Source organism: Brachyhypopomus gauderio, unplaced genomic scaffold (genome assembly GCF_052324685.1).
Source record: "Brachyhypopomus gauderio isolate BG-103 unplaced genomic scaffold, BGAUD_0.2 sc77, whole genome shotgun sequence".
Lineage (NCBI taxonomy): Eukaryota > Metazoa > Chordata > Actinopteri > Gymnotiformes > Hypopomidae > Brachyhypopomus > Brachyhypopomus gauderio.
The window spans coordinates 1356076-1374019 of record NW_027506898.1 but is presented as its reverse complement, the minus strand read 5'-3'; the positions used below and the strand labels follow the sequence as shown (position 1 = coordinate 1374019).

General features: G+C 41.7%; 41 non-coding genes across 41 annotated transcripts; all 41 read left to right on the top strand.

Annotated features, from left to right (window-relative positions):
- The first annotated feature begins 574 nt into the window (after nucleotides 1–574).
- trnaq-cug (transfer RNA glutamine (anticodon CUG)) lies at nucleotides 575–646 on the top strand. Its single transcript has one exon. It is a non-coding gene; the product is annotated as a tRNA-Gln (tRNA).
- Nucleotides 647–873: 227 nt separating this feature from the next.
- trnaq-cug (transfer RNA glutamine (anticodon CUG)) lies at nucleotides 874–945 on the top strand. The gene has a single exon. It is a non-coding gene; the product is annotated as a tRNA-Gln (tRNA).
- Nucleotides 946–1639: 694 nt separating this feature from the next.
- Nucleotides 1640–1711, top strand: trnaq-uug (transfer RNA glutamine (anticodon UUG)). Its single transcript has one exon. It is a non-coding gene; the product is annotated as a tRNA-Gln (tRNA).
- Nucleotides 1712–2536: 825 nt separating this feature from the next.
- On the top strand, nucleotides 2537–2608 carry trnaq-cug (transfer RNA glutamine (anticodon CUG)). Its single transcript has one exon. It is a non-coding gene; the product is annotated as a tRNA-Gln (tRNA).
- Nucleotides 2609–2835: 227 nt separating this feature from the next.
- On the top strand, nucleotides 2836–2907 carry trnaq-cug (transfer RNA glutamine (anticodon CUG)). The gene has a single exon. It is a non-coding gene; the product is annotated as a tRNA-Gln (tRNA).
- A 227-nt stretch (nucleotides 2908–3134) lies between these two features.
- Nucleotides 3135–3206, top strand: trnaq-cug (transfer RNA glutamine (anticodon CUG)). The gene has a single exon. It is a non-coding gene; the product is annotated as a tRNA-Gln (tRNA).
- Nucleotides 3207–3433: 227 nt separating this feature from the next.
- Nucleotides 3434–3505, top strand: trnaq-cug (transfer RNA glutamine (anticodon CUG)). The gene has a single exon. It is a non-coding gene; the product is annotated as a tRNA-Gln (tRNA).
- A 395-nt stretch (nucleotides 3506–3900) lies between these two features.
- Nucleotides 3901–3972, top strand: trnaq-uug (transfer RNA glutamine (anticodon UUG)). Its single transcript has one exon. It is a non-coding gene; the product is annotated as a tRNA-Gln (tRNA).
- A 227-nt stretch (nucleotides 3973–4199) lies between these two features.
- trnaq-cug (transfer RNA glutamine (anticodon CUG)) lies at nucleotides 4200–4271 on the top strand. Its single transcript has one exon. It is a non-coding gene; the product is annotated as a tRNA-Gln (tRNA).
- Nucleotides 4272–4498: 227 nt separating this feature from the next.
- On the top strand, nucleotides 4499–4570 carry trnaq-cug (transfer RNA glutamine (anticodon CUG)). The gene has a single exon. It is a non-coding gene; the product is annotated as a tRNA-Gln (tRNA).
- A 692-nt stretch (nucleotides 4571–5262) lies between these two features.
- trnaq-uug (transfer RNA glutamine (anticodon UUG)) lies at nucleotides 5263–5334 on the top strand. The gene has a single exon. It is a non-coding gene; the product is annotated as a tRNA-Gln (tRNA).
- Nucleotides 5335–5561: 227 nt separating this feature from the next.
- On the top strand, nucleotides 5562–5633 carry trnaq-cug (transfer RNA glutamine (anticodon CUG)). Its single transcript has one exon. It is a non-coding gene; the product is annotated as a tRNA-Gln (tRNA).
- Nucleotides 5634–6159: 526 nt separating this feature from the next.
- trnaq-cug (transfer RNA glutamine (anticodon CUG)) lies at nucleotides 6160–6231 on the top strand. The gene has a single exon. It is a non-coding gene; the product is annotated as a tRNA-Gln (tRNA).
- Nucleotides 6232–6458: 227 nt separating this feature from the next.
- trnaq-cug (transfer RNA glutamine (anticodon CUG)) lies at nucleotides 6459–6530 on the top strand. Its single transcript has one exon. It is a non-coding gene; the product is annotated as a tRNA-Gln (tRNA).
- Nucleotides 6531–6757: 227 nt separating this feature from the next.
- Nucleotides 6758–6829, top strand: trnaq-cug (transfer RNA glutamine (anticodon CUG)). The gene has a single exon. It is a non-coding gene; the product is annotated as a tRNA-Gln (tRNA).
- Nucleotides 6830–7057: 228 nt separating this feature from the next.
- trnaq-cug (transfer RNA glutamine (anticodon CUG)) lies at nucleotides 7058–7129 on the top strand. The gene has a single exon. It is a non-coding gene; the product is annotated as a tRNA-Gln (tRNA).
- A 395-nt stretch (nucleotides 7130–7524) lies between these two features.
- Nucleotides 7525–7596, top strand: trnaq-uug (transfer RNA glutamine (anticodon UUG)). Its single transcript has one exon. It is a non-coding gene; the product is annotated as a tRNA-Gln (tRNA).
- A 227-nt stretch (nucleotides 7597–7823) lies between these two features.
- trnaq-cug (transfer RNA glutamine (anticodon CUG)) lies at nucleotides 7824–7895 on the top strand. The gene has a single exon. It is a non-coding gene; the product is annotated as a tRNA-Gln (tRNA).
- A 227-nt stretch (nucleotides 7896–8122) lies between these two features.
- trnaq-cug (transfer RNA glutamine (anticodon CUG)) lies at nucleotides 8123–8194 on the top strand. Its single transcript has one exon. It is a non-coding gene; the product is annotated as a tRNA-Gln (tRNA).
- A 228-nt stretch (nucleotides 8195–8422) lies between these two features.
- trnaq-cug (transfer RNA glutamine (anticodon CUG)) lies at nucleotides 8423–8494 on the top strand. Its single transcript has one exon. It is a non-coding gene; the product is annotated as a tRNA-Gln (tRNA).
- A 395-nt stretch (nucleotides 8495–8889) lies between these two features.
- On the top strand, nucleotides 8890–8961 carry trnaq-uug (transfer RNA glutamine (anticodon UUG)). Its single transcript has one exon. It is a non-coding gene; the product is annotated as a tRNA-Gln (tRNA).
- Nucleotides 8962–9188: 227 nt separating this feature from the next.
- Nucleotides 9189–9260, top strand: trnaq-cug (transfer RNA glutamine (anticodon CUG)). The gene has a single exon. It is a non-coding gene; the product is annotated as a tRNA-Gln (tRNA).
- A 228-nt stretch (nucleotides 9261–9488) lies between these two features.
- trnaq-cug (transfer RNA glutamine (anticodon CUG)) lies at nucleotides 9489–9560 on the top strand. The gene has a single exon. It is a non-coding gene; the product is annotated as a tRNA-Gln (tRNA).
- Nucleotides 9561–9955: 395 nt separating this feature from the next.
- Nucleotides 9956–10027, top strand: trnaq-uug (transfer RNA glutamine (anticodon UUG)). Its single transcript has one exon. It is a non-coding gene; the product is annotated as a tRNA-Gln (tRNA).
- A 227-nt stretch (nucleotides 10028–10254) lies between these two features.
- trnaq-cug (transfer RNA glutamine (anticodon CUG)) lies at nucleotides 10255–10326 on the top strand. The gene has a single exon. It is a non-coding gene; the product is annotated as a tRNA-Gln (tRNA).
- Nucleotides 10327–11023: 697 nt separating this feature from the next.
- On the top strand, nucleotides 11024–11095 carry trnaq-uug (transfer RNA glutamine (anticodon UUG)). Its single transcript has one exon. It is a non-coding gene; the product is annotated as a tRNA-Gln (tRNA).
- Nucleotides 11096–11322: 227 nt separating this feature from the next.
- Nucleotides 11323–11394, top strand: trnaq-cug (transfer RNA glutamine (anticodon CUG)). Its single transcript has one exon. It is a non-coding gene; the product is annotated as a tRNA-Gln (tRNA).
- Nucleotides 11395–11622: 228 nt separating this feature from the next.
- Nucleotides 11623–11694, top strand: trnaq-cug (transfer RNA glutamine (anticodon CUG)). The gene has a single exon. It is a non-coding gene; the product is annotated as a tRNA-Gln (tRNA).
- A 395-nt stretch (nucleotides 11695–12089) lies between these two features.
- Nucleotides 12090–12161, top strand: trnaq-uug (transfer RNA glutamine (anticodon UUG)). Its single transcript has one exon. It is a non-coding gene; the product is annotated as a tRNA-Gln (tRNA).
- A 991-nt stretch (nucleotides 12162–13152) lies between these two features.
- Nucleotides 13153–13224, top strand: trnaq-uug (transfer RNA glutamine (anticodon UUG)). Its single transcript has one exon. It is a non-coding gene; the product is annotated as a tRNA-Gln (tRNA).
- Nucleotides 13225–13451: 227 nt separating this feature from the next.
- trnaq-cug (transfer RNA glutamine (anticodon CUG)) lies at nucleotides 13452–13523 on the top strand. Its single transcript has one exon. It is a non-coding gene; the product is annotated as a tRNA-Gln (tRNA).
- A 228-nt stretch (nucleotides 13524–13751) lies between these two features.
- On the top strand, nucleotides 13752–13823 carry trnaq-cug (transfer RNA glutamine (anticodon CUG)). Its single transcript has one exon. It is a non-coding gene; the product is annotated as a tRNA-Gln (tRNA).
- A 395-nt stretch (nucleotides 13824–14218) lies between these two features.
- Nucleotides 14219–14290, top strand: trnaq-uug (transfer RNA glutamine (anticodon UUG)). The gene has a single exon. It is a non-coding gene; the product is annotated as a tRNA-Gln (tRNA).
- A 227-nt stretch (nucleotides 14291–14517) lies between these two features.
- On the top strand, nucleotides 14518–14589 carry trnaq-cug (transfer RNA glutamine (anticodon CUG)). The gene has a single exon. It is a non-coding gene; the product is annotated as a tRNA-Gln (tRNA).
- Nucleotides 14590–15414: 825 nt separating this feature from the next.
- trnaq-cug (transfer RNA glutamine (anticodon CUG)) lies at nucleotides 15415–15486 on the top strand. The gene has a single exon. It is a non-coding gene; the product is annotated as a tRNA-Gln (tRNA).
- A 227-nt stretch (nucleotides 15487–15713) lies between these two features.
- On the top strand, nucleotides 15714–15785 carry trnaq-cug (transfer RNA glutamine (anticodon CUG)). The gene has a single exon. It is a non-coding gene; the product is annotated as a tRNA-Gln (tRNA).
- Nucleotides 15786–16012: 227 nt separating this feature from the next.
- Nucleotides 16013–16084, top strand: trnaq-cug (transfer RNA glutamine (anticodon CUG)). Its single transcript has one exon. It is a non-coding gene; the product is annotated as a tRNA-Gln (tRNA).
- Nucleotides 16085–16311: 227 nt separating this feature from the next.
- On the top strand, nucleotides 16312–16383 carry trnaq-cug (transfer RNA glutamine (anticodon CUG)). The gene has a single exon. It is a non-coding gene; the product is annotated as a tRNA-Gln (tRNA).
- Nucleotides 16384–16611: 228 nt separating this feature from the next.
- Nucleotides 16612–16683, top strand: trnaq-cug (transfer RNA glutamine (anticodon CUG)). Its single transcript has one exon. It is a non-coding gene; the product is annotated as a tRNA-Gln (tRNA).
- Nucleotides 16684–17078: 395 nt separating this feature from the next.
- Nucleotides 17079–17150, top strand: trnaq-uug (transfer RNA glutamine (anticodon UUG)). Its single transcript has one exon. It is a non-coding gene; the product is annotated as a tRNA-Gln (tRNA).
- Nucleotides 17151–17676: 526 nt separating this feature from the next.
- Nucleotides 17677–17748, top strand: trnaq-cug (transfer RNA glutamine (anticodon CUG)). The gene has a single exon. It is a non-coding gene; the product is annotated as a tRNA-Gln (tRNA).
- Nucleotides 17749–17944: the final 196 nt, after the last annotated feature.

Below are 17944 nucleotides of genomic sequence, written 5' to 3'. Positions count from 1 at the left end.
CTCTGGACTCTGAATCCAGCAATCTGAGTTCGACTCTCGGTGGAACCTTTCTGCTACATGCTCTTTATCTGGGATTGTACCAGCTTTCATTGTTGAAGACTACTGTAAACAGAAAGTGTCTTTCAGTTGACCAAATCAAATACCTCTACTAATTATCTTGTTGCTGGAAGTCCTTGTCTGTAGTTCTTGCAACCTGCATTCTCCCATGACAAGGCACTTCGAGCTTAACTTGGTCTGTGAACCCAGCAAAACAAGACTCAGAAGTGTCTCATGTAGGTTCCATGGTGTAATGGTTAGCACTCAGGACTCTGAATCCAGCAATCCGAGTTCGACTCTCGGTGGAACCTTTCTGCTACATGCTCTTTATCTGGGATTGTACCAGCTTTCATTGTTGAAGACTACTGTAAACAGAAAGTGTCTTTCAGTTGACCAAATCAAATACCTCTACTAATTATCTTGTTGCTGGAAGTCCTTGTCTGTAGTTGTTGCAACCTGCATTCTCCCATGACAAGTCACTTTGAGCTTAACTTGGTCTGTGAACCCAGCAAAACAAGACTCAGAAATGTCTAATGTAGGTTCCATGGTGTAATGGTTAGCACTCTGGACTCTGAATCCAGCAATCCGAGTTCGACTCTCGGTGGAACCTTTCTGCTACATGCTCTTTATCTGGGGTTGTACCAGCTTTCGTTGTTGAAGACTAGTGTAAACAGAAAGTGTCTTTCAGTTGACCAAATCAAATACCTCAACTAATTATCTTGTTGCTGGAAGTCCTTGTCTGTAGTTGTTGCAACATGCATTCTCCCATGACAAGTCACTTTGAGCTTAACTTGGTCTGTGAACCCAGCAAAACAAGACTCAGAAGTGTCTCATGTAGGTTCCATGGTGTAATGGTTAGCACTCTGGACTCTGAATCCAGCAATCCGAGTTCGACTCTCGGTGGAACCTTTCTGCTACATGCTCTTTATCTGGGATTGTACCAGCTTTCATTGTTGAAGACTACTGTAAACAGAAAGTGTCTTTCAGTTGACCAAATCAAATACCTCTACTAATTATCTTGTTGCTGGAAGTCCTTGTCTGTAGTTGTTGCAACCTGCATTCTCCCATGACAAGTCACTTTGAGCTTAACTTGGTCTGTGAACCCAGCAAAACAAGACTCAGAAATGTCTAATGTAGGTTCCATGGTGTAATGGTTAGCACTCTGGACTCTGAATCCAGCAATCCGAGTTCAACTCTCAGTGGAACCTTTTGATTCATTAGTGTTGATTCCAGCTTGCAGGTCTTTTCTCCATGCAAGCTCTATCACATGCTTGCGGTCTATATAATTCCAGCATATTTCATGAATTGTTTTCAGAATTTTTACATGCTTGTTCTTGTGGCAAACAGCTTTCTGATTATCCTAGAATTGGTGAAGTCATTTAAATCCAAATATGCTAGGGTCTCAGGACAGGATGTTTTGCTATGTGTTCAGCAAAACAGTATTCACAAAAGCTAATTTCTTTGGTTGCGTGATGCAGTAGTAAGCACAACAGACTCTGAAATCAACGGCAGAGAAGTTGGAAACCTATTTGTTGGTTCCATGGTGTTAGCATTCTGAACTCTGAATCCAGCAACTCATTTGCTAGAAACAACTTTTGCTGTGGGTTCCATGGTGTAATGGTCAGCACTCTGGACTTTGAATCCAGTGATCCGAGTTCGACTCTCGGTGGAACCTTTCTGCTACATGCTCTTTATCTGGGATTGTACCAGCTTTCATTGTTGAAGACTACTGTAAACAGAAAGTGTCTTTCAGTTGACCAAATCAAATACCTCTACTAATTATCTTGTTGCTGGAAGTCCTTGTCTGTAGTTGTTGCAACCTGCATTCTCCCATGACAAGTCACTTTGAGCTTAACTTGGTCTGTGAACCCAGCAAAACAAGACTCAGAAGTGTCTCATGTAGGTTCCATGGTGTAATGGTTAGCACTCTGGACTCTGAATCCAGCAATCTGAGTTCGACTCTCGGTGGAACCTTTCTGCTACATGCTCTTTATCTGGGATTGTACCAGCTTTCATTGTTGAAGACTACTGTAAACAGAAAGTGTCTTTCAGTTGACCAAATCAAATACCTCTACTAATTATCTTGTTGCTGGAAGTCCTTGTCTGTAGTTGTTGCAACCTGCATTCTCCCATGACAAGGCACTTCGAGCTTAACTTGGTCTGTGAACCCAGCAAAACAAGACTCAGAAGTGTCTCATGTAGGTTCCATGGTGTAATGGTTAGCACTCAGGACTCTGAATCCAGCAATCCGAGTTCGACTCTCGGTGGAACCTTTCTGCTACATGCTCTTTATCTGGGATTGTACCAGCTTTCATTGTTGAAGACTACTGTAAACAGAAAGTGTCTTTCAGTTGACCAAATCAAATACCTCTACTAATTATCTTGTTGCTGGAAGTCCTTGTCTGTAGTTGTTGCAACCTGCATTCTCCCATGACAAGTCACTTTGAGCTTAACTTGGTCTGTGAACCCAGCAAAACAAGACTCAGAAATGTCTAATGTAGGTTCCATGGTGTAATGGTTAGCACTCTGGACTCTGAATCCAGCAATCCGAGTTCGACTCTCGGTGGAACCTTTCTGCTACATGCTCTTTATCTGGGGTTGTACCAGCTTTCGTTGTTGAAGACTAGTGTAAACAGAAAGTGTCTTTCAGTTGACCAAATCAAATACCTCAACTAATTATCTTGTTGCTGGAAGTCCTTGTCTGTAGTTGTTGCAACATGCATTCTCCCATGACAAGTCACTTTGAGCTTAACTTGGTCTGTGAACCCAGCAAAACAAGACTCAGAAGTGTCTCATGTAGGTTCCATGGTGTAATGGTTAGCACTCTGGACTCTGAATCCAGCAATCCGAGTTCGACTCTCGGTGGAACCTTTCTGCTACATGCTCTTTATCTGGGATTGTACCAGCTTTCATTGTTGAAGACTACTGTAAACAGAAAGTGTCTTTCAGTTGACCAAATCAAATACCTCTACTAATTATCTTGTTGCTGGAAGTCCTTGTCTGTAGTTGTTGCAACCTGCATTCTCCCATGACAAGTCACTTTGAGCTTAACTTGGTCTGTGAACCCAGCAAAACAAGACTCAGAAATGTCTAAAGTAGGTTCCATGGTGTAATGGTTAGCACTCTGGACTCTGAATCCAGCAATCCGAGTTCAACTCTCGGTGGAACCTTTCTGCTACATGCTCTTTATCTGGGGTTGTACCAGCTTTCGTTGTTGAAGACTAGTGTAAACAGAAAGTGTCTTTCAGTTGACCAAATCAAATACCTCAACTAATTATCTTGTTGCTGGAAGTCCTTGTCTGTAGTTGTTGCAACATGCATTCTCCCATGACAAGTCACTTTGAGCTTAACTTGGTCTGTGAACCCAGCAAAACAAGACTCAGAAGTGTCTCATGTAGGTTCCATGGTGTAATGGTTAGCACTCTGGACTCTGAATCCAGCAATCTGAGTTCAACTCTCAGTGGAACCTTTTGATTCATTAGTGTTGATTCCAGCTTGCAGGTCTTTTCTCCATGCAAGCTCTATCACATGCTTGCGGTCTATATAATTCCAGCATATTTCATGAATTGTTTTCAGAATTTTTACATGCTTGTTCTTGTGGCAAACAGCTTTCTGATTATCCTAGAATTGGTGAAGTCATTTAAATCCAAATATGCTAGGGTCTCAGGACAGGATGTTTTGCTATGTGTTCAGCAAAACAGTATTCACAAAAGCTAATTTCTTTGGTTGCGTGATGCAGTAGTAAGCACAACAGACTCTGAAATCAACGGCAGAGAAGTTGGAAACCTATTTGTTGGTTCCATGGTGTTAGCATTCTGAACTCTGAATCCAGCAACTCATTTGCTAGAAACAACTTTTGCTGTGGGTTCCATGGTGTAATGGTCAGCACTCTGGACTTTGAATCCAGTGATCCGAGTTCGACTCTCGGTGGAACCTTTCTGCTACATGCTCTTTATCTGGGATTGTACCAGCTTTCATTGTTGAAGACTACTGTAAACAGAAAGTGTCTTTCAGTTGACCAAATCAAATACCTCTACTAATTATCTTGTTGCTGGAAGTCCTTGTCTGTAGTTGTTGCAACCTGCATTCTCCCATGACAAGTCACTTTGAGCTTAACTTGGTCTGTGAACCCAGCAAAACAAGACTCAGAAGTGTCTCATGTAGGTTCCATGGTGTAATGGTTAGCACTCTGGACTCTGAATCCAGCAATCCGAGTTCGACTCTCGGTGGAACCTTTCTGCTACATGCTCTTTATCTGGGATTGTACCAGCTTTCATTGTTGAAGACTACTGTAAACAGAAAGTGTCTTTCAGTTGACCAAATCAAATACCTCTACTAATTATCTTGTTGCTGGAAGTCCTTGTCTGTAGTTGTTGCAACCTGCATTCTCCCATGACAAGTCACTTTGAGCTTAACTTGGTCTGTGAACCCAGCAAAACAAGACTCAGAAGTGTCTCATGTAGGTTCCATGGTGTAATGGTTAGCACTCTGGACTCTGAATCCAGCAATCCGAGTTCGACTCTCGGTGGAACCTTTCTGCTACATGCTCTTTATCTGGGATTGTACCAGCTTTCATTGTTGAAGACTACTGTAAACAAAAAGTGTCTTTCAGTTGACCAAATCGAATACCTCAACTAAATATCTTGTTGCTGGAAGTCCTTGTCTGTAGTTGCAACTTGCATCCTCTCAAGACAAGTCACTTTGAGCTTAACTTGGTCTGTGAACCCAGCAAAACAGAAGAATCAGAACTTATCTTTTAGGTTCCATGGTGTAATGGTTAGCACTCTGGACTCTGAATCCAGCAATCTGAGTTCAACTCTCAGTGAAACCTTTTGATTCATTAGTGTTGATTCCAGCTTGCAGGTCTTTTCTCCATGCAAGCTCTATCACATGCTTGCGGTCTATATAATTCCAGCATATTTCATGAATTGTTTTCAGAATTTTTACATGCTTGTTCTTGTGGCAAACAGCTTTCTGATTATCCTAGAATTGGTGAAGTCATTTAAATCCAAATATGCTAGGGTCTCAGGACAGGATGTTTTGCTATGTGTTCAGCAAAACAGTATTCACAAAAGCTAATTTCTTTGGTTGCGTGATGCAGTAGTAAGCACAACAGACTCTGAAATCAACGGCAGAGAAGTTGGAAACCTATTTGTTGGTTCCATGGTGTTAGCATTCTGAACTCTGAATCCAGCAACTCATTTGCTAGAAACAACTTTTGCTGTGGGTTCCATGGTGTAATGGTCAGCACTCTGGACTTTGAATCCAGTGATCCGAGTTCGACTCTCAGTGGAACCTTTCTGCTACATGCTCTTTATCTGGGATTGTACCAGCTTTCATTGTTGAAGACTACTGTAAACAGAAAGTGTCTTTCAGTTGACCAAATCAAATACCTCTACTAATTATCTTGTTGCTGGAAGTCCTTGTCTGTAGTTGTTGCAACCTGCATTCTCCCATGACAAGTCACTTTGAGCTTAACTTGGTCTGTGAACCCAGCAAAACAAGACTCAGAAGTCTCTCATGTAGGTTCCATGGTGTAATGGTTAGCACTCTGGACTCTGAATCCAGCAATCCGAGTTCGACTCTCGGTGGAACCTTTCTGCTACATGCTCTTTATCTGGGATTGTACCAGCTTTCATTGTTGAAGACTACTGTAAACAGAAAGTGTCTTTCAGTTGACCAAATCAAATACCTCTACTAATTATCTTGTTGCTGGAAGTCCTTGTCTGTAGTTGTTGCAACCTGCATTCTCCCATGACAAGTCACTTTGAGCTTAACTTGGTCTGTGAACCCAGCAAAACAAGACTCAGAAGTGTCTCATGTAGGTTCCATGGTGTAATGGTTAGCACTCAGGACTCTGAATCCAGCAATCCGAGTTCGACTCTCGGTGGAACCTTTCTGCTACATGCTCTTTATCTGGGATTGTACCAGCTTTCATTGTTGAAGACTACTGTAAACAGAAAGTGTCTTTCAGTTGACCAAATCAAATACCTCTACTAATTATCTTGTTGCTGGAAGTCCTTGTCTGTAGTTGTTGCAACATGCATTCTCCCATGACAAGTCACTTTGAGCTTAACTTGGTCTGTGAACCCAGCAAAACAAGACTCAGAAGTGTCTCATGTAGGTTCCATGGTGTAATGGTTAGCACTCTGGACTCTGAATCCAGCAATCCGAGTTCGACTCTCGGTGGAACCTTTCTGCTACATGCTCTTTATCTGGGATTGTACCAGCTTTCATTGTTGAAGACTACTGTAAACAGAAAGTGTCTTTCAGTTGACCAAATCAAATACCTCTACTAATTATCTTGTTGCTGGAAGTCCTTGTCTGTAGTTGTTGCAACCTGCATTCTCCCATGACAAGTCACTTTGAGCTTAACTTGGTCTGTGAACCCAGCAAAACAAGACTCAGAAATGTCTAATGTAGGTTCCATGGTGTAATGGTTAGCACTCTGGACTCTGAATCCAGCAATCCGAGTTCAACTCTCGGTGGAACCTTTCTGCTACATGCTCTTTATCTGGGGTTGTACCAGCTTTCGTTGTTGAAGACTAGTGTAAACAGAAAGTGTCTTTCAGTTGACCAAATCAAATACCTCAACTAATTATCTTGTTGCTGGAAGTCCTTGTCTGTAGTTGTTGCAACATGCATTCTCCCATGACAAGTCACTTTGAGCTTAACTTGGTCTGTGAACCCAGCAAAACAAGACTCAGAAGTGTCTCATGTAGGTTCCATGGTGTAATGGTTAGCACTCTGGACTCTGAATCCAGCAATCCGAGTTCGACTCTCGGTGGAACCTTTCTGCTACATGCTCTTTAACTGGGATTGTACCAGCTTTCATTGTTGAAGACTACTGTAAACAGAAAGTGTCTTTCAGTTGACCAAATCGAATACCTCAACTAAATATCTTGTTGCTGGAAGTCCTTGTCTGTAGTTGTTGCAACTTGCATCCTCTCAAGACAAGTCACTTTGAGCTTAACTTGGTCTGTGAACCCAGCAAAACAGAAGAATCAGAACTTATCTTTTAGGTTCCATGGTGTAATGGTTAGCACTCTGGACTCTGAATCCAGCAATCTGAGTTCAACTCTCAGTGGAACCTTTTGATTCATTAGTGTTGATTCCAGCTTGCAGGTCTTTTCTCCATGCAAGCTCTATCACATGCTTGCGGTCTATATAATTCCAGCATATTTCATGAATTGTTTTCAGAATTTTTACATGCTTGTTCCTGTGGCAAACAGCTTTCTGATTATCCTAGAATTGGTGAAGTCATTTAAATCCAAATATGCTAGGGTCTCAGGACAGGATGTTTTGCTATGTGTTCAGCAAAACAGTATTCACAAAAGCTAATTTCTTTGGTTGCGTGATGCAGTAGTAAGCACAACAGACTCTGAAATCAACGGCAGAGAAGTTGGAAACCTATTTGTTGGTTCCATGGGGTTAGCATTCTGAACTCTGAATCCAGCAACTCATTTGCTAGAAACAACTTTTGCTGTGGGTTCCATGGTGTAATGGTCAGCACTCTGGACTTTGAATCCAGTGATCCGAGTTCGACTCTCGGTGGAACCTTTCTGCTACATGCTCTTTATCTGGGATTGTACCAGCTTTCATTGTTGAAGACTACTGTAAACAGAAAGTGTCTTTCAGTTGACCAAATCAAATACCTCTACTAATTATCTTGTTGCTGGAAGTCCTTGTCTGTAGTTGTTGCAACCTGCATTCTCCCATGACAAGTCACTTTGAGCTTAACTTGGTCTGTGAACCCAGCAAAACAAGACTCAGAAGTGTCTCATGTAGGTTCCATGGTGTAATGGTTAGCACTCTGGACTCTGAATCCAGCAATCCGAGTTCGACTCTCGGTGGAACCTTTCTGCTACATGCTCTTTATCTGGGGTTGTACCAGCTTTCGTTGTTGAAGACTAGTGTAAACAGAAAGTGTCTTTCAGTTGACCAAATCAAATACCTCAACTAATTATCTTGTTGCTGGAAGTCCTTGTCTGTAGTTGTTGCAACATGCATTCTCCCATGACAAGTCACTTTGAGCTTAACTTGGTCTGTGAACCCAGCAAAACAAGACTCAGAAGTGTCTCATGTAGGTTCCATGGTGTAATGGTTAGCACTCTGGACTCTGAATCCAGCAATCCGAGTTCGACTCTCGGTGGAACCTTTCTGCTACATGCTCTTTATCTGGGATTGTACCAGCTTTCATTGTTGAAGACTACTGTAAACAGAAAGTGTCTTTCAGTTGACCAAATCGAATACCTCAACTAAATATCTTGTTGCTGGAAGTCCTTGTCTGTAGTTGTTGCAACTTGCATCCTCTCAAGACAAGTCACTTTGAGCTTAACTTGGTCTGTGAACCCAGCAAAACAGAAGAATCAGAACTTATCTTTTAGGTTCCATGGTGTAATGGTTAGCACTCTGGACTCTGAATCCAGCAATCTGAGTTCAACTCTCAGTGGAACCTTTTGATTCATTAGTGTTGATTCCAGCTTGCAGGTCTTTTCTCCATGCAAGCTCTATCACATGCTTGCGGTCTATATAATTCCAGCATATTTCATGAATTGTTTTCAGAATTTTTACATGCTTGTTCTTGTGGCAAACAGCTTTCTGATTATCCTAGAATTGGTGAAGTCATTTAAATCCAAATATGCTAGGGTCTCAGGACAGGATGTTTTGCTATGTGTTCAGCAAAACAGTATTCACAAAAGCTAATTTCTTTGGTTGCGTGATGCAGTAGTAAGCACAACAGACTCTGAAATCAACGGCAGAGAAGTTGGAAACCTATTTGCTGTTTCCATGGTGTTAGCATTCTGGACTCTGAATCCAGCAACTCATTTGCTAGAAACAACTTTTGCTGTGGGTTCCATGGTGTAATGGTCAGCACTCTGGACTTTGAATCCAGTGATCCGAGTTCGACTCTCGGTGGAACCTTTCTGCTACATGCTCTTTATCTGGGATTGTACCAGCTTTCATTGTTGAAGACTACTGTAAACAGAAAGTGTCTTTCAGTTGACCAAATCAAATACCTCTACTAATTATCTTGTTGCTGGAAGTCCTTGTCTGTAGTTGTTGCAACCTGCATTCTCCCATGACAAGTCACTTTGAGCTTAACTTGGTCTGTAAACCCAGCAAAACAAGACTCAGAAATGTCTAATGTAGGTTCCATGGTGTAATGGTTAGCACTCTGGACTCTGAATCCAGCAATCCGAGTTCGACTCTCGGTGGAACCTTTCTGCTACATGCTCTTTATCTGGGATTGTACCAGCTTTCATTGTTGAAGACTACTGTAAACAGAAAGTGTCTTTCAGTTGACCAAATCGAATACCTCAACTAAATATCTTGTTGCTGGAAGTCCTTGTCTGTAGTTGTTGCAACTTGCATCCTCTCAAGACAAGTCACTTTGAGCTTAACTTGGTCTGTGAACCCAGCAAAACAGAAGAATCAGAACTTATCTTTTAGGTTCCATGGTGTAATGGTTAGCACTCTGGACTCTGAATCCAGCAATCTGAGTTCAACTCTCAGTGGAACCTTTTGATTAATTAGTGTTGATTCCAGCTTGCAGGTCTTTTCTCCATGCAAGCTCTATCACATGCTTGCGGTCTATATAATTCCAGCATATTTCATGAATTGTTTTCAGAATTTTTACATGCTTGTTCTTGTGGCAAACAGCTTTCTGATTATCCTAGAATTGGTGAAGTTATTTAAATCCAAATATGCTAGGGTCTCAGGACAGGATGTTTTGCTATGTGTTCAGCAAAACAGTATTCACAAAAGCTAATTTCTTTGGTTGCGTGATGCAGTAGTAAGCACAACAGACTCTGAAATCAACGGCAGAGAAGTTGGAAACCTATTTGCTGTTTCCATGGTGTTAGCATTCTGGACTCTGAATCCAGCAACTCATTTGCTAGAAACAACTTTTGCTGTGGGTTCCATGGTGTAATGGTCAGCACTCTGGACTTTGAATCCAGTGATCCGAGTTCGACTCTCGGTGGAACCTTTCTGCTACATGCTCTTTATCTGGGATTGTACCAGCTTTCATTGTTGAAGACTACTGTAAACAGAAAGTGTCTTTCAGTTGACCAAATCAAATACCTCTACTAATTATCTTGTTGCTGGAAGTCCTTGTCTGTAGTTGTTGCAACCTGCATTCTCCCATGACAAGTCACTTTGAGCTTAACTTGGTCTGTAAACCCAGCAAAACAAGACTCAGAAATGTCTAATGTAGGTTCCATGGTGTAATGGTTAGCACTCTGGACTCTGAATCCAGCAATCCGAGTTCGACTCTCGGTGGAACCTTTCTGCTACATGCTCTTTATCTGGGATTGTACCAGCTTTCATTGTTGAAGACTACTGTAAACAGAAAGTGTCTTTCAGTTGACCAAATCGAATACCTCAACTAAATATCTTGTTGCTGGAAGTCCTTGTCTGTAGTTGTTGCAACTTGCATCCTCTCAAGACAAGTCACTTTGAGCTTAACTTGGTCTGTGAACCCAGCAAAACAGAAGAATCAGAACTTATCCTTTAGGTTCCATGGTGTAATGGTTAGCACTCTGGACTCTGAATCCAGCAATCTGAGTTCCACTCTCAGTGGAACCTTTTGATTCATTAGTGTTGATTCCAGCTTGCAGGTCTTTTCTCCATGCAAGCTCTATCACATGCTTGCGGTCTATATAATTCCAGCATATTTCATGAATTGTTTTCAGAATTTTTACACATGCTTATTCTTGTGGCAAACAGCTTTCTGATTATCCTAGAATTGGTGAAGTCATTTAAATCCAAATATGCTAGGGTCTCAGGACAGGATGTTTTGCTATGTGTTCAGCAAAACAGTATTCACAAAAGCTAATTTCTTTGGTTGCGTGATGCAGTAGTAAGCACAACAGACTCTGAAATCAACGGCAGAGAAGTTGGAAACCTATTTGCTGTTTCCATGGTGTTAGCATTCTGGACTCTGAATCCAGCAACTCATTTGCTAGAAACAACTTTTGCTGTGGGTTCCATGGTGTAATGGTCAGCACTCTGGACTTTGAATCCAGTGATCCGAGTTCGACTCTCGGTGGAACCTTTCTGCTACATGCTCTTTATCTGGGATTGTACCAGCTTTCATTGTTGAAGACTACTGTAAACAGAAAGTGTCTTTCAGTTGACCAAATCAAATACCTCAACTAATTATCTTGTTGCTGGAAGTCCTTGTCTGTAGTTGTTGCAACCTGCATTCTCCCATGACAAGTCACTTTGAGCTTAACTTGGTCTGTGAACCCAGCAAAACAAGACTCAGAAGTGTCTCATGTAGGTTCCATGGTGTAATGGTTAGCACTCTGGACTCTGAATCCAGCAATCCGAGTTCGACTCTCGGTGGAACCTTTCTGCTACATGCTCTTTATCTGGGATTGTACCAGCTTTCATTGTTGAAGACTACTGTAAACAGAAAGTGTCTTTCAGTTGACCAAATCGAATACCTCAACTAAATATCTTGTTGCTGGAAGTCCTTGTCTGTAGTTGTTGCAACTTGCATCCTCTCAAGACAAGTCACTTTGAGCTTAACTTGGTCTGTGAACCCAGCAAAACAGAAGAATCAGAACTTATCTTTTAGGTTCCATGGTGTAATGGTTAGCACTCTGGACTCTGAATCCAGCAATCTGAGTTCAACTCTCAGTGGAACCTTTTGATTCATTAGTGTTGATTCCAGCTTGCAGGTCTTTTCTCCATGCAAGCTCTATCACATGCTTGCGGTCTATATAATTCCAGCATATTTCATGAATTGTTTTCAGAATTTTTACATGCTTATTCTTGTGGCAAACAGCTTTCTGATTATCCTAGAATTGGTGAAGTCATTTAAATCCAAATATGCTAGGGTCTCAGGACAGGATGTTTTGCTATGTGTTCAGCAAAACAGTATTCACAAAAGCTAATTTCTTTGGTTGCGTGATGCAGTAGTAAGCACAACAGACTCTGAAATCAACGGCAGAGAAGTTGGAAACCTATTTGCTGTTTCCATGGTGTTAGCATTCTGGACTCTGAATCCAGCAACTCATTTGCTAGAAACAACTTTTGCTGTGGGTTCCATGGTGTAATGGTCAGCACTCTGGACTTTGAATCCAGTGATCCGAGTTCGACTCTCGGTGGAACCTTTCTGCTACATGCTCTTTATCTGGGATTGTACCAGCTTTCATTGTTGAAGACTACTGTAAACAGAAAGTGTCTTTCAGTTGACCAAATCAAATACCTCAACTAATTATCTTGTTGCTGGAAGTCCTTGTCTGTAGTTGTTGCAACATGCATTCTCCCATGACAAGTCACTTTGAGCTTAACTTGGTCTGTGAACCCAGCAAAACAAGACTCAGAAGTGTCTCATGTAGGTTCCGTGGTGTAATGGTTAGCACTCTGGACTCTGAATCCAGCAATCCGAGTTCGACTCTCGGTGGAACCTTTCTGCTACAAGCTCTTTATCTGGGATTGTACCAGCTTTCATTGTTGAAGACTACTGTAAACAGAAAGTGTCTTTCAGTTGACCAAATCGAATACCTCAACTAAATATCTTGTTGCTGGAAGTCCTTGTCTGTAGTTGCAACTTGCATCCTCTCAAGACAAGTCACTTTGAGCTTAACTTGGTCTGTGAACCCAGCAAAACAGAAGAATCAGAACTTATCTTTTAGGTTCCATGGTGTAATGGTTAGCACTCTGGACTCTGAATCCAGCAATCTGAGTTCAACTCTCAGTGAAACCTTTTGATTCATTAGTGTTGATTCCAGCTTGCAGGTCTTTTCTCCATGCAAGCTCTATCACATGCTTGCGGTCTATATAATTCCAGCATATTTCATGAATTGTTTTCAGAATTTTTACATGCTTGTTCTTGTGGCAAACAGCTTTCTGATTATCCTAGAATTGGTGAAGTCATTTAAATCCAAATATGCTAGGGTCTCAGGACAGGATGTTTTGCTATGTGTTCAGCAAAACAGTATTCACAAAAGCTAATTTCTTTGGTTGCGTGATGCAGTAGTAAGCACAACAGACTCTGAAATCAACGGCAGAGAAGTTGGAAACCTATTTGTTGGTTCCATGGTGTTAGCATTCTGAACTCTGAATCCAGCAACACATTTGCTAGAAACAACTTTTGCTGTGGGTTCCATGGTGTAATGGTCAGCACTCTGGACTTTGAATCCAGTGATCCGAGTTCGACTCTCGGTGGAACCTTTCTGCTACATGCTCTTTATCTGGGATTGTACCAGCTTTCATTGTTGAAGACTACTGTAAACAGAAAGTGTCTTTCAGTTGACCAAATCAAATACCTCTACTAATTATCTTGTTGCTGGAAGTCCTTGTCTGTAGTTGTTGCAACCTGCATTCTCCCATGACAAGTCACTTTGAGCTTAACTTGGTCTGTGAACCCAGCAAAACAAGACTCAGAAGTGTCTCATGTAGGTTCCATGGTGTAATGGTTAGCACTCTGGACTCTGAATCCAGCAATCCGAGTTCGACTCTCGGTGGAACCTTTCTGCTACATGCTCTTTATCTGGGATTGTACCAGCTTTCATTGTTGAAGACTACTGTAAACAGAAAGTGTCTTTCAGTTGACCAAATCAAATACCTCTACTAATTATCTTGTTGCTGGAAGTCCTTGTCTGTAGTTGTTGCAACCTGCATTCTCCCATGACAAGGCACTTCGAGCTTAACTTGGTCTGTGAACCCAGCAAAACAGAAGAATCAGAACTTATCTTTTAGGTTCCATGGTGTAATGGTTAGCACTCTGGACTCTGAATCCAGCAATCTGAGTTCAACTCTCAGTGGAACCTTTTGATTCATTAGTGTTGATTCCAGCTTGCAGGTCTTTTCTCCATGCAAGCTCTATCACATGCTTGCGGTCTATATAATTCCAGCATATTTCATGAATTGTTTTCAGAATTTTTACATGCTTATTCTTGTGGCAAACAGCTTTCTGATTATCCTAGAATTGGTGAAGTCATTTAAATCCAAATATGCTAGGGTCTCAGGACAGGATGTTTTGCTATGTGTTCAGCAAAACAGTATTCACAAAAGCTAATTTCTTTGGTTGCGTGATGCAGTAGTAAGCACAACAGACTCTGAAATCAACGGCAGAGAAGTTGGAAACCTATTTGCTGTTTCCATGGTGTTAGCATTCTGGACTCTGAATCCAGCAACTCATTTGCTAGAAACAACTTTTGCTGTGGGTTCCATGGTGTAATGGTCAGCACTCTGGACTTTGAATCCAGTGATCCGAGTTCGACTCTCGGTGGAACCTTTCTGCTACATGCTCTTTATCTGGGATTGTACCAGCTTTCATTGTTGAAGACTACTGTAAACAGAAAGTGTCTTTCAGTTGACCAAATCAAATACCTCAACTACTTAACTTGTTGCTGGAAGTCCTTGTCTGTAGTTGTTGCAACCTGCATTCTCCCATGACAAGTCACTTTGAGCTTAACTTGGTCTGTGAACCCAGCAAAACAAGACTCAGAAGTGTCTCATGTAGGTTCCATGGTGTAATGGTTAGCACTCTGGACTCTGAATCCAGCAATCCGAGTTCGACTCTCGGTGGAACCTTTCTGCTACATGCTCTTTATCTGGGATTGTACCAGCTTTCATTGTTGAAGACTACTGTAAACAGAAAGTGTCTTTCAGTTGACCAAATCAAATACCTCTACTAATTATCTTGTTGCTGGAAGTCCTTGTCTGTAGTTGTTGCAACCTGCATTCTCCCATGACAAGGCACTTCGAGCTTAACTTGGTCTGTGAACCCAGCAAAACAAGACTCAGAAGTGTCTCATGTAGGTTCCATGGTGTAATGGTTAGCACTCAGGACTCTGAATCCAGCAATCCGAGTTCGACTCTCGGTGGAACCTTTCTGCTACATGCTCTTTATCTGGGATTGTACCAGCTTTCATTGTTGAAGACTACTGTAAACAGAAAGTGTCTTTCAGTTGACCAAATCAAATACCTCTACTAATTATCTTGTTGCTGGAAGTCCTTGTCTGTAGTTGTTGCAACCTGCATTCTCCCATGACAAGGCACTTCGAGCTTAACTTGGTCTGTGAACCCAGCAAAACAAGACTCAGAAGTGTCTCATGTAGGTTCCATGGTGTAATGGTTAGCACTCAGGACTCTGAATCCAGCAATCCGAGTTCGACTCTCGGTGGAACCTTTCTGCTACATGCTCTTTATCTGGGATTGTACCAGCTTTCATTGTTGAAGACTACTGTAAACAGAAAGTGTCTTTCAGTTGACCAAATCAAATACCTCTACTAATTATCTTGTTGCTGGAAGTCCTTGTCTGTAGTTGTTGCAACCTGCATTCTCCCATGACAAGTCACTTTGAGCTTAACTTGGTCTGTGAACCCAGCAAAACAAGACTCAGAAATGTCTAATGTAGGTTCCATGGTGTAATGGTTAGCACTCTGGACTCTGAATCCAGCAATCCGAGTTCGACTCTCGGTGGAACCTTTCTGCTACATGCTCTTTATCTGGGGTTGTACCAGCTTTCGTTGTTGAAGACTAGTGTAAACAGAAAGTGTCTTTCAGTTGACCAAATCAAATACCTCAACTAATTATCTTGTTGCTGGAAGTCCTTGTCTGTAGTTGTTGCAACATGCATTCTCCCATGACAAGTCACTTTGAGCTTAACTTGGTCTGTGAACCCAGCAAAACAAGACTCAGAAGTGTCTCATGTAGGTTCCATGGTGTAATGGTTAGCACTCTGGACTCTGAATCCAGCAATCCGAGTTCGACTCTCGGTGGAACCTTTCTGCTACATGCTCTTTATCTGGGATTGTACCAGCTTTCATTGTTGAAGACTACTGTAAACAGAAAGTGTCTTTCAGTTGACCAAATCAAATACCTCTACTAATTATCTTGTTGCTGGAAGTCCTTGTCTGTAGTTGTTGCAACCTGCATTCTCCCATGACAAGTCACTTTGAGCTTAACTTGGTCTGTGAACCCAGCAAAACAAGACTCAGAAATGTCTAATGTAGGTTCCATGGTGTAATGGTTAGCACTCTGGACTCTGAATCCAGCAATCCGAGTTCAACTCTCGGTGGAACCTTTCTGCTACATGCTCTTTATCTGGGGTTGTACCAGCTTTCGTTGTTGAAGACTAGTGTAAACAGAAAGTGTCTTTCAGTTGACCAAATCAAATACCTCAACTAATTATCTTGTTGCTGGAAGTCCTTGTCTGTAGTTGTTGCAACATGCATTCTCCCATGACAAGTCACTTTGAGCTTAACTTGGTCTGTGAACCCAGCAAAACAAGACTCAGAAGTGTCTCATGTAGGTTCCATGGTGTAATGGTTAGCACTCTGGACTCTGAATCCAGCAATCCGAGTTCGACTCTCGGTGGAACCTTTCTGCTACATGCTCTTTATCTGGGATTGTACCAGCTTTCATTGTTGAAGACTACTGTAAACAGAAAGTGTCTTTCAGTTGACCAAATCGAATACCTCAACTAAATATCTTGTTGCTGGAAGTCCTTGTCTGTAGTTGTTGCAACTTGCATCCTCTCAAGACAAGTCACTTTGAGCTTAACTTGGTCTGTGAACCCAGCAAAACAGAAGAATCAGAACTTATCTTTTAGGTTCCATGGTGTAATGGTTAGCACTCTGGACTCTGAATCCAGCAATCTGAGTTCAACTCTCAGTGGAACCTTTTGATTCATTAGTGTTGATTCCAGCTTGCAGGTCTTTTCTCCATGCAAGCTCTATCACATGCTTGCGGTCTATATAATTCCAGCATATTTCATGAATTGTTTTCAGAATTTTTACATGCTTGTTCTTGTGGCAAACAGCTTTCTGATTATCCTAGAATTGGTGAAGTCATTTAAATCCAAATATGCTAGGGTCTCAGGACAGGATGTTTTGCTATGTGTTCAGCAAAACAGTATTCACAAAAGCTAATTTCTTTGGTTGCGTGATGCAGTAGTAAGCACAACAGACTCTGAAATCAACGGCAGAGAAGTTGGAAACCTATTTGTTGGTTCCATGGTGTTAGCATTCTGAACTCTGAATCCAGCAACTCATTTGCTAGAAACAACTTTTGCTGTGGGTTCCATGGTGTAATGGTCAGCACTCTGGACTTTGAATCCAGTGATCCGAGTTCGACTCTCGGTGGAACCTTTCTGCTACATGCTCTTTATCTGGGATTGTACCAGCTTTCATTGTTGAAGACTACTGTAAACAGAAAGTGTCTTTCAGTTGACCAAATCAAATACCTCTACTAATTATCTTGTTGCTGGAAGTCCTTGTCTGTAGTTGTTGCAACCTGCATTCTCCCATGACAAGTCACTTTGAGCTTAACTTGGTCTGTGAACCCAGCAAAACAAGACTCAGAAGTGTCTCATGTAGATTCCATGGTGTAATGGTTAGCACTCTGGACTCTGAATCCAGCAATCCGAGTTCGACTCTCGGTGGAACCTTTCTGCTACATGCTCTTTATCTGGGATTGTACCAGCTTTCATTGTTGAAGACTACTGTAAACAGAAAGTGTCTTTCAGTTGACCAAATCAAATACCTCTACTAATTATCTTGTTGCTGGAAGTCCTTGTCTGTAGTTGTTGCAACCTGCATTCTCCCATGACAAGGCACTTCGAGCTTAACTTGGTCTGTGAACCCAGCAAAACAAGACTCAGAAGTGTCTCATGTAGGTTCCATGGTGTAATGGTTAGCACTCTGGACTCTGAATCCAGCAATCCGAGTTCGACTCTCGGTGGAACCTTTCTGCTACATGCTCTTTATCTGGGATTGTACCAGCTTTCATTGTTGAAGACTACTGTAAACAGAAAGTGTCTTTCAGTTGACCAAATCAAATACCTCTACTAATTATCTTGTTGCTGGAAGTCCTTGTCTGTAGTTGTTGCAACCTGCATTCTCCCATGACAAGTCACTTTGAGCTTAACTTGGTCTGTGAACCC